Below are 12,456 nucleotides of genomic sequence, written 5' to 3' on the forward strand. Positions count from 1 at the left end.
AGAATCTGTGGCAGGAGTTAAGCAGAGTGGAACAGGGCCTTGGGCAGGGAAGTCCAGATGATATTGTTTGAATCTGGTTCCCTTAAAGTGAGATCCACTTCCGAATTAGAAAACCAGTATGTTCTTCTATTTTTGCTTATATTAGTTGGAGTTGGATTTCTGTTACTTGTAACAACAGCAAAAGGTCCTGTATAATAGTCTTGAAATGTGAGTAAGCATTTTTAGGCTAAGAAGAGAAGGGTAGCTGGTTCGAGCTAAGATGGCAGCTTAACAATGTGCGCATTTTAGTTCATCCTCCAGAACAACTACTAAATAATCAGAAACAGTACAGAACAGCTCCTGGGGCCATGTCAGTGCCAGACACACAGCATACTCCAGTCTGGACCAGCTGGACCGGCTGCAAGCCCCCCCAGAACCGTGAGTTCCCAAAGCTGCAGCAGCCAGTGCCCCTCCCCCACAGGCTGCTTCCCAGAGGGGAAAGAAAAGGGACTTTACCAGCAGCAGGGGCTGAGCCCAACCAAACACCAATTGTGGAATTAATTAACAAATTCTGAATACTAAAAATAGGCCCCCAACTCAGGTGAACCTGGTGAAAGCGGAGGTCGCTCATTTTTGCCCCAGCACCAAGGGGACAGGGAGGACGGAAAAAGGAAAAAAAAAAAAAAAAAAGGAAACAGAGGTTTTTGTGGCTGTGTTTCTACAAAGGCTTGACTGCCTTTGGATACAGCGGCAGGGCTCCTCAGGCTGCAACTGCCCTAGGTATAGGCAGAAACAAGCTCGTTTGAGGGCTTGTCTGGAGCCTGTGCCTTGCCAAGGGGAGGGGTGAGGCCCAACTCAGGTGGAATCCCTCCCTCAAGGAATTGAAACACCAGGGCTTGGTAATTTGAAGCCATTCAAACCAGCCTACAACCTCTCCTCTGTCTCCACCATGCCCCCAGCAGGGAGAGTCTGCCAAAGTTAAAGGTACCGCATCATCTTATACTGATGGGACCTGCAGGCAGACAAGCACCACATACTGGGCAGGATAAGAAAAACAGAGCCCAGAGACTTCACAGGAAAGTCTTTCAACTTGCTGGGTCTCACCCTCAGGGAAACCTGACACAGGTGACTCTTTCCTCCTGATAGGAGGCCAGTTTGGTCTGGGAAAATCCAGCTGGGGTCTATAATACCTAAGTAGAACCTCCTAAGTGTGAGGGGAAAAAAGGCACCATTCGGGCAGGGCAAGAAACAAGAAAACAAGAACTGAAAAATTATCCTCTGTTAAACAAAACTTAAGCTAGAGGTCCAGATAAAGCTGAACTGAATGTCAAAGAACATACAGAAAACAGATTCATCCAGCAAGAAAACCCTAGGTAAAAGAAGTGAAAGCACTTTCCAGAATACACTAATTAAGGTAATTAAACACCTAGATGCCAGCAAAAAAATAACAAATCACACTATGAAAATTGAAGATATGGCCCAGTCAATGGAACAAACCAATAATTCAAATGAGATACAGGAGCTGAAACAACTAATTCAGAATATACGAACAGACATGGAAAACCTCATCAAAAATCAAATCAGTGAATTGAGGGAGGATATAAAGAAGGCAAGGAATGAACAAAAAGAAGAAATCAAAAGTCTGAAAAAACAAATCACAGAACTTATGGGAGTGAAAGGCATAGTAGAAGAGATGAAAAAAAAAAACAACGGAAACCCACAATGGTAGATTTTGAGAGGCAGAACGTAGGATTAGTGAACTGGAGGGTGGAACATCTGAAATCCAGCAAGAAAAAGAAAATGTAGGGGAAAAAAATAGAAAAATATGAGCAAGGACTCAGGGAACTGAAAGGCAATATGAAGCACACAAATATATGTGTTGTGGGTGTCCCAGAAGGAGAAGAGAAGGGAAAAGGAGGAGAAAAACTAATGGAGGAAATTATCACTGAAAGTTTCCCAACTCTTATGAAAGACTTAAAATTACAGATCCAAGAAGTGCAGCATACCCCAAAGAGAATAGATCCAAATAGACGTACTCCAAGACATTTACTAATCAGAATGTCAGAGGTCAAAGAGAAAGAACCTTGAAAGCAGCAAGAGAAAAGCAATCCATCACATACAAGCCCAATAAGACTATGCATAGATCTCTCATCAGAAACCATGGAGGTGAGAAGACAGTGGGATGATATATTTAAATTATTAAAAGAGAAAAACTGCCAACCAAGAATTCTATATCCAGCAGAATTGTCCTTCAAAAATGAGGGAGAATTAAAACACTTTAAGACAAAAAAAATCACTGAGAGAATTTGTGACCAAGAGACCAGCTCTGCAAGAAATACTAAAGGGAGCACTAGAGACAGATACGAAAAGACAGAAGAGAGAGGTGTGAAGAAGAGTGTAGAAAGGAAGACTATGAGTAAAGGTAAAAAGCAGGAAAATTATATATGACATGTAAAATCCAGAAGGCAAAATAGTAGAAGAAAGTACTACCCATGCAGTAATAACAATAAATGTTAATGCATTAAACTCCCCAATCAAAAGACATAGACTGGCAGAATGGATTAAAAAATAGGATCCATCTATATGCTGTCTCTACTCAAAGGCCATGAGAGTAAGGACATAAATGGACATTTGCACACCAATGTTTATAGCAGCATTATTTACAATTACCAAGAGATGGAAACAGCCAAATGTTCATCAACACAAAGGTGGCTAAACAAATTGTGGCATATACATATGATGGAATATTATGCAGCTGTAAGGCAGAATAAGGTGATGAAGTATGTAACAAGATGAATGGACCTTAAGGACATTATGCTGAGTGAGATTAGCCAGAAACAAAAGGACAAACACTGTATGGTCTCACTGATATGAACTGACATTAGTGAATAAGCTTGAAGAATTTCTTTGGTAACAGAGACCATCAGGAGATAGAAATAGGGTAAGACATTGGGTAATTGGAGCTGAAGGGATACAGATTGTGCAACAGGACTGAATGTAAAAACTCAGAAATGGACAGCACAATACTACCTAACTGTAATACAATGATGTTAAAGCACTGAATGAAGCTGAACGTGATAATGATAGAGGGAGGAAGGCTGGGGGCACAAATGCAATCAGAAAGAAAGACAGATGATAAAGATTGAGATGGTATAATCTAGGAATGCCTAGAGTGTATAATGATAGTGACTAAATGTACAAATTTTAAAAATGTTTTTGCATGAGGAAGAATGAATGAATGTCATTACTGCAGGGTGCTGAAAATAGAGGGTAATTAATATTTTAAAATTTCAATTTATGTGTGAGACTAAAGCAAAAAATGTTTATTTGGTACAAAATTTATATTTTGACTAGTGCATTTCCTAATATAACTTATGTAGACAGCTTAATTGAACACCATAAGTACATGGAACCTTGAGTAGCACATGAGATTTTGTGGGTTTGTCCAGAGTGATGCCCTGATAAATCCCAGAGTGATTTGAACAGTGAATAAAAAAAGTATTTGCAAAGTCCCCTTCAGGGAATGGTGAGAAAGGGGGAAAACTCAATTTCCCAAAGTTGAGTTCTTGATATTCTCACAAGCAGTGTGGACAACCAAAGCTATAGGCTGAGCCCCCAGTCTTGGGGTTTGTTCATATGAAATTTAACTCCAGAAAGAATAGGTCAAGCCTACTTAAAATTAAGCCTAAGAGTCACCCCCAAGAGAACTTCTTTTATTGCTCAGATGTGGCCTCTCTCTTCAGCCAACACAGCAAGCAAACTCACCACTCTCCCCCTGTCCACATGGGGCTTGACTCCCGGGAATTTAAACCTTCCTGGTGGCATGGGGCAGAAATCTTGGAATGAGTTGAGACTCAGCATCAAGGGATTGAGAAAACCTTCTCGACCAAAATGGGAAAGAGTGAAATGAGACAAAATGTCAATAGCTGAGAGATTCCAAACAGAGTCCAGAGGTTTTCCTGGAGGTTATTCTTACGCCTTAAGTAGATATCACTTTGTTATTCAAGATGTAGTAGAGAGGCTGGAGGGAAATGCCTGAAAATGTAGAGCTGTGTTCCAGTAACCATGTTTCTTGATGATGATTGAATAATGATACAGCTTTCACAATGTGAGTGTGTGATTGTGAAAACCTTGTGTCTGATGCTCCTTTTATCTACCTTCTCAACAGATGAGTAGAACATATGGAATAAAAATGAACAATGGGGGAACAAATGTTAAAATAAATTTAGTTTAAAATGCTAGTGGTAAATGAAAGCGAGGGGTAAGGGGTATGGTATGTAAATTTTTTTCTGTTTTCATTTTATTTTTCTGTTGTATTTTGTTTCTTCTTCTGAATTGATGCAAATGTTCTAAGAAATGATCATGATTATGAATATGCAACTATGTGATGATATTGTGAATTACTGATTATATGTACAGAGCGGAATGAGCGGAAGGGTATTTCAGACAAAAGAAGCAGCATGGGCAAAGGCCTGTAGGTTTGAAATATTTGCTTGCAACTAAAAGAATGCCAAATGAAAGAGAGAGAATTGAGGGTAAAAGAAAACATCTTATGCGGAGCAATGTTGTAAGCATCCATTTCTAATAAAATAATTTTTTAAGATAGAGAAGGATATTTTGTTAATATGGTAAAGAGTATCCCCAACCACCAGTCACGATACCTTTAAAATTTTAAAGATGCCTGTTATTGTTATTATTATTTAATATTGTTTTGGCAAATGCTATAAGATTTGAAACAGAAATTAGAGGAATCAAAATTTGAAAGGAAGAGACAATAATATGTGAAGATGATGCAGCTGTGTGCCTAAGAAAAGCCATATAACTACAATACTTAATAGATTAATTTTGGAAGTTCAGTAAATTCTCTCAGGTAAGAGAAATACACAAAACTCACTAGCAAACTTTTCACAGCATAAGTAATCAGTTAGAAAATACAATAAAAGAGGTCCTATGCATTTGTGGTGGTTTGAAGCTCCTTGTACTTCAGAAAAACATGTTCTTAAATTTAATCCATTCCTGTAGGTATGAACCCAATTGTTAGCAGGACCTTTTGATGAGGGTACTTCAGTTAAGGTGTGACCCGCCTCATTTAGGGTGGTTTTTAATTCTAATACTGGAGTCCTTTGTAAAAGAAATGAATACAGAGAAAGAGAAAGCCATGGAAGCAAGAAGTTGAAATCAATGAAACTCAGAAGAGAAGGGAGAGACCAGCAGATGCCACTATGTGCCTTGCCCTGTAGCAGAGGAGCTAAGGATCACTGGCAGCCAGGCTTCAGGAAGAAGGCCTCGCCTTGATTATGCCTTGATTTGGATAATTTCTCAGCCTCAAACTGTAAGCTAATAAATTCCCATTGTTTAAGCCAGCCCATTTCATGGTATCTGCTTCAGCAGCCTAGGAAACTAAAACAGCATTATAGTAAGCAATATATATAGTACTTATTAAATATATAATATATATAATTATATATATATTATATATAATATTTAAAATAAACCCAATGAGAGACATGGTTGTAGGGAAAACTACAGAGCTTAACTGAAAATTATAAAATTACTTTAAAGGACAGACATCTTTTGTTTCTGGATAGAGAAACTATAAGAATGTCAGTTCTGTTCAAATTCATTAATGAATTCATTGTGATCTCATTTAGATCCCTAACAGAATTTTTCTTGAAATTAAATACAGTCAGTTCTGCTATAAGGCAACATATACATTTCTGAAGATCACTGATCTATGCAAAATTGTGTAATAAAAACCACAGGATTTATGGAGAAAATAGGCTCAGAAGCACAATACTAAAACTCTTTGTCAGTGACACGTAAAAAAGATAGGAATGTAATAAAAGTGGCATCACAATTTTACACATCTCAAATGATAAGAAATATATGAATAGAACTATAACTATGGCACTTTTTCTTGAAAAAGAGCTGAAGACTGTTTGTGGAAGTGGGCTTTGGGAGGATTAGCTTGGGAGTTATTATGAAGTGGTGGAGGGAGAGTTATCTGAAGCCTGATGGAACGCTTTCATATCTGATGTCGATCGGGGTGTAGTTCATTACACATGGTGAAATGACATAACTGTTAAATGTCTAAGGGGTGTGCATGTGTTTGTTATGTGGTTCATCTGGGCATGGTTTTCTGTCTTTATCTATTTTTTCCTGCAGACAAAGGAGCACATAAGCAAAAGTGAAAATTGCATTCTGCTTTAATTATTCCCTGATATTCAATCACATTGGAACAAATTTGTTTTTCAAAAACAAGCATTATAGCAGAACTGTCTGTAAAATGATCGTTTTATTTTGAGAAATAAACTGGTTGGAGTACCTTGTAAAAGGAGAAGCATTGCTTTAAATATTAAAATATGGTAAAGCACCTATTATTTAAAACATGCTTCCCAGGAATGAGTCTGGCCTTGGCACTAGGGGATCAACAATTCCATCCTGACAAAAAGGGGGAAAAGAAGTGTAGCAAATAAGATATCAGTGACTGATAGAGTTCAAATAGAGTTGAGAGGCTACACTGAAGGTCGCTCTTATACAAACTTCAGTTAGACATTGCTACCTATCATGATTTGCCACCCCCCAACCAAAACCATTCCAGCCAATCCTGAAGAACACCTGTGCTGGTTTGAAAGGAAGTATGCCCCCTAAGAAAAGCCATGTTTTAATATAAATCTCATTTATTAAAGGTAGAATAATCCCTATTCAATACTGTATATTTGAAACTGTAATGAGATCATCTCCTTGGTTGATGTGATTTAGTTAAGAATGGTTGTTAAACTGGATTAGGGGATGACATGTCTCCACCCATTTGAGTGGGTCTTGATTAGTTTCTGAAGTCCTATAAAAGGAAACATTTTGGAGATTCAGGGAGACTCAGAGAGAGAGCAGAGAATGCTGCAGCACCATGAAGCAGAGAGTCCACCAGCCAGCGACCTTTGGAGATGAAGAAGGAAAATGCCTCCCGGGGAGCTTCATGAAACCAGAAGCCAGGAGAGAAAGCTAGCAGATGACACTGTATTCACCATGTGCCCTTCCAGCTGAGAGAGAGGCCCTGACTGTGTTCACCATGTGCCTTCTCACTTGAGAGAGAAACCCTGAACTTCATCGGCCTTCTTGAACCAAGGTATCTTTCCCTGGAGGCCTTTGATTGGATATTTCTTTAGACTTGTTTTAATTGGAACATTTTTTCGGCCTTAGAACTGTAAACTAGCAACTCATTAAATTCTCCCTTTTAAAAGACATTCCATTTCTGGTGTATTGCATTCCAGCAGCTAGCAAATTAGAACAACACCTAAGGCATTATGTAAGATTCTGCAAAGGTTTCCTGCACTAGAGTAACTTTCCAAAAACCTACACCCTCCAGATGTGTCCCTGGACCAAATAGGTCCTGAAATGCAGAAGGGCCAACCTCTCCAGAACATTAACTAGTTTTATCCCCCTATCTCATATTACTGACAGCCCCTTTCAACATGAAAACATTACCCTTAAAGAGTGGGAGAAAGATCAAAGGTGATGGTGGAGTTATACAGAGAAAGTAAGGTTTTACAAACTAGTATGATTGCTATACTTAATGCTATATTTAATATCACTAAATTGATATTTCTTTTAATCTCCAGTATCGTAGAGCAGCTATAAGTAAAAACCTAAAAATTTGGAATTGTTACCCATACCAAACTTGGAAATCTATTCTACAATGAATTGTTGTGATGTGCTTTGAAACTTACTGCTTTTTTGTATAAATGTTATTTTTCACACACACACACACACACACACACACACATATATATTTCTTCTAGTCTCCAGTGTTTTGGAGCAGCTAGAATAAAAACTCTGAAATAGCGGAATGGTAACCCATAACAAAATCCGAAATTTGTTCTGTAACTACTTGTTGAAGCATACTTAAAAAATCATTGCTTTTTCTTTCTTTCTTTTGTTTGTGTATATGTTATATTTAACAATAAAAATGTTAAAAAATAATGCTGTGAGAGAAAACTGGAAACCACATGAATGTGCATTAATAGAGGATTGTTAAATAAATTATAGATGATCTACACTATATTAGACAATAGTATTAGTTTGCTAAAGCTGCCAGAATGCAATATACCAGAAATGGAATGACTTTTATGAAGTATTATGTTATAAATTTACAGTTCTAAGGCCAGGAAAATGTCCAAACTAAGGCATCCAGGAAAAGATACCTTAACTCGAGAAAAGCCAATGTCCGTCACATTGAAAGCATGTGGCTGGTGTCTACTGGTTCTTATTCCCAGTTCCATTGCTTCCAGCTTCTGATGCCAGTGGTTTCCTCTCTAAGTATCAGTGGGCCTTCACTTAGCTCCTCTGGGATACAACTCAGGGTTCTGGCTAGCTTAGCATCTCAGGGAAGGCACATGGTAGTGTGAGCTGGGCTCTGCCTATGTCTAGGCATCTGCTCTCTCTCTGTTGGCACTCCAAGCATCGCCAAACATCCATGTCTCTGTCAGCTCTGAAGCAACTGTTCTCTAAGCATCTGCATCTGAGGTTTCTCCAAAACATCTCCCCTTTTAAAGACACTAGTAAACTAATCAAGACCCACTTTGAATGGGTATAGTCAACTCTTCATCTAATGATGAGAGTTGGGCATTGCCCAAAGATCCCTATAGATTGGGGGAAGGATTAAAGGAGAACGAAGGGATATAACAGAGAAAATGGGATTTAACAAATGAGTATGGCTGCTGAATTACTATATTAATATTCCTTCTAGCCTCCGGTGTTTTGGAACAGTTAGAAGGAAAAATATGAGATGATGGAATGGTAGCCCATGATAAACTCTGGGATCTGTCCTATAACTACTTCTTGAAGTGTGCTTTGAAAATGATTGCTTTTTTCTTTCTTAACTTTGTATATATGCTATATCATACAATAAAAATATGTTTAAAAAAGGCCACACCCACAACTGAGTCTGTCAGATCTCCATGGAAACAATCCAATCAAAGTTTCCCACTCTTAACAGTAGGTCTGGCTCCGCAAGATTGTATCAGGATTAAAACATGGCTTTTGTGGAGGTATATAATAGCTTTAAACTGGTAAAACAACCATTTAAAAGAGTGAACAGGCCCCTAAGTATTGATCTGGAATGCAGTCCGAAAATATATTTAAGAAGAAAAAGGTAAAGGGCAGAAGAATATGTATGAAGTATTTTTTTTTGTTTTTTTTTTAGTATTTAGAAGAGTTTTATTCATCCACTGATCTGGTATTTATAGGGGTCAGAGGGATCAGACTGTGCTCAGCCCAGGAGAGGCAGCTGCCACATCTGCTAGCCGCACACCCAACCACTATATACAGATAAGGGGCCTGCTTGGGTCACCTTTAAAACCATCTGGTAGAGGCCATGAGGCTGTTTGGGCCTGTACTCTAAAGGGAGTGCTGGACCTATTATCCCTTGGCATCAGGCACTCTGGGGACAGGGGAGCTCTAAATGTTTGTCTCAGTTCTGGTCTGTCTACAACTCTGGGTGTCCTGCAGAAGCTGAGGAAGCTGATGTGGCAGGGAGAGCTGAGTGTTGCCAACTTCCTGCAAGGAGCCTTGTCTCTGCTTCTCCTAACAAGAGGAACACATGGTCATACTGAGGGGCTGGACTGGGACTGAGTCCCAGGCTCTAGGGACAATGACCAGTGAGGTTGTAGGGTACGCAGTCAACACACAGTAGGCTGTCCTCCTCACCACAAAGCACCTTGGAAATGTGGGGGGGTGCAGGGCTGGAGGGCTGCATCGGGTTGGCTGACTAGATGGGCAAGCACAGTGGTGATTTGAAAGCACTGCCGATTTCAGAGGCTGTGTTCATGCTCTCATTGCTGGGGGGTGGTTGAGGGCTGCGAGCGTGTGGGCACTGCCACAGCTGGACTCCCAGCCCTACTGCTGGTCTTGATGGACGGAGGAATTGTAATGTCTTTCTCACTCTCTTTGAGCTTCTCGGCCAGGACGTTGATGGTGTTAGATTGCAGCACTGACAGCTGCCCATCTGCGGTGCCACTCGAGGACTCTGGCTTCTCTGAGAGTTGGTGTTCTGCACGTCCTCCTCCTCCTCCTCATAGTCATTCTCGTCATCTGAGTACTGCTGGGGTGGGCAGACTGGGACTCGGCTGTGGCCCATGCCTGCTGCCAGGTCTACTTCCGCCTGCTGCCAGGTCTACTTCCTCCTGCACAGAGGAGTTGTGATTGTCCAGAAAGGCTAGCAGCTGCTGAACAGCTGATGGGAGTGGGGTTGGGGGGACTCCTGTTGAAGCAGCTCCCAGGAAGGGATTCACTACCAGCTTGGGTTTGCTGGGAGGGCTGTGAGTTGGGTCTAGTAGGCATGTATGATATAATCTTATTTGTATTTTTAAAAGACATCTGTGTTCATATTATGCATATATGTTGTTGTATAGGCAGAGAATGGGGAAGAAAGCAAAAGAAACTGTTAACAGTGGGGATATCACAATGAGGTGGGAAAGGGGCTCTTTTTGGGGGGAACTTTTACTTTTTACTTAATATCTTTTTTTTTGCTATGAACAAATTTTGTTTTTATGATATTTAAATTAAAAACTAAATTTAATGTACTGGCATAAAAGTAGATACAGATTAATGGAAAAGTAAAAAATCTAGAAGTATATACCAGTATATTTAAGAGTTTAATATATCATAAATTAGGCAACATCAAACAGTTGAGAAAAGAATGATTAATGAAATGTTTTAGATGAAATGATTTGTATCTTGGTAAAAATTCAAATTTTGTATAATCTCATATTTCATACCCCAAAGTACATTCAAAATGGATTACAGAGTTAAGTAGAAAAAGTAGGATATCATCAATGAAAGTGTGATCATTTGAAAACTTTTAATTTTTTTCAATTGAAGCCTATGGGTAATATGAGTTGTATAATGAATACTTATTGTTTTGGGTAGTTAAAGCAGCCAAAATACAATATACCAGAAATGGATTGGCTTTTATAAAGGGTATTTATTAGGTTACAAATTTACAGTTCCATGGCCATGAAAATGACCAAATTTAAGGCATCAACAAGATAATACCTGGACTCTAAAGAAAGGCCACTGGCGTTTGGAACACCTCTGTCAGCTGAGAAGGCATGTGGCCGGTGTCTGCTGATCCTTGCTCCTGGTTCGTTGCTTTCAGCTTCTGATTCCAGTGGCTCTATCTCTGTGTCCTGCAGGTCTTCTCTTAGTGTCTCCAGGGTGTTTCTCTGTCTAAGAGAGTTCTTTCTTAGCTTCTCCAGGGCAACTCTGGATTTCATCTTTTATCTTCTCTTGGGTTTCTGCAGGTTCTGGGTCTTTCAGGTTCTGTGGGTCCTTGCTTAGCAACTCCAGGGAGTTTCTGTCTATAAGCAACTGCTTTCTCCAAAATGTCTCCCTCTTAAAGGACCCCAGTAAGCAGATTAAGGCTCACCTTGAATCAGTGGGGTCATATCTCCATGGAAACAACAAAAGGTCCCATCCAACAATAAGTCTAACCCCATAAATTTGGATTAAAAGAACACGGCTTTTCTGGGAGTACATAACAGATTCAAACCAGCACACCCATAGACTCTTCACCTAGAGTCATCAATTGTCAGAATTTTGCCACATTTGCTTTCTGTCTCTCTCACTACACACACACACTTGCAATGCATGCACACACATGCATATGTACACATGTACACGTTTGTGCAGTATTTTTGCTGAGCCATTTATGAGTCCATGACACTTCACCCCTAAATGCGTCAGCATGTATTGCCTGAGAACAAAGATATTATCTTCCTATATAGCTTCATTATCATTATCATGCCATGCACAAAAAATTAATACTGATACAACATCATCATTATAAACAGCCCATATTCAAATTTTCCCAATAGTCCCAATAATGTCCTTTATAGCTGTTTTTTTTATTTCAATCCAAATTCCAATAGAGGAATATGCACTTTAGTGTCATGTCTCTTTAGTCTCCCTCAATCTGGAATAGTTCTACATTTTTTTCCCTAATCTTTATTTTTAGGGAAGGAGGGAGGGAAGAAAAAGAGAAATAAAGAAAGAGAGGAAAGGAGAAGGAAGAAAAGAGGGAGAGAATAAGGGGGAAGGAGGAAAGGTAATGTGAACAGGAGAGTACCATTTGTCCCCAAAAATCTTCATGCAGATCATACTAGAACAAAATATCAGAGGAAGTTGCGTTGACTTTTCATCTGGGAGCTGATCACTTCTTGGCCTATTAATCTCTTCTACGTTTTAAAAATGTTCGTTTATTTGTCTTTCAAGACATTTGCAGAGTTCCGGCCAGTTGTCATTTGTTTTGGAGAATGTTTCACAATCTGTATTTGTCTGATTATTTTCTCATGATTAGATGCAAATGAAATATTTTTGGCAAAAATACAACATAAATTATAATACATACTTCTCGTTGCATCACATCTAGAGGCCCATAATTTCAATTTGTACCTTTATTCATGGAGCTAAGTTTGATCA

General features: G+C 39.2%; 1 pseudogene; it reads right to left on the bottom strand.

The window, feature by feature from the left end:
• LOC143671971 (ubiquitin-conjugating enzyme E2 Q1 pseudogene) overlaps positions 1 to 10,114 on the bottom strand; it is a 50,384-nt pseudogene extending 40,270 nt beyond the window's left edge.
• Between the last annotated feature and the right edge of the window lie 2,342 nt (positions 10,115 to 12,456).

The sequence above is a fragment of the Tamandua tetradactyla genome, chromosome X, assembly GCF_023851605.1.
Source record: "Tamandua tetradactyla isolate mTamTet1 chromosome X, mTamTet1.pri, whole genome shotgun sequence".
Classification (NCBI taxonomy): Eukaryota; Metazoa; Chordata; class Mammalia; order Pilosa; family Myrmecophagidae; genus Tamandua; species Tamandua tetradactyla.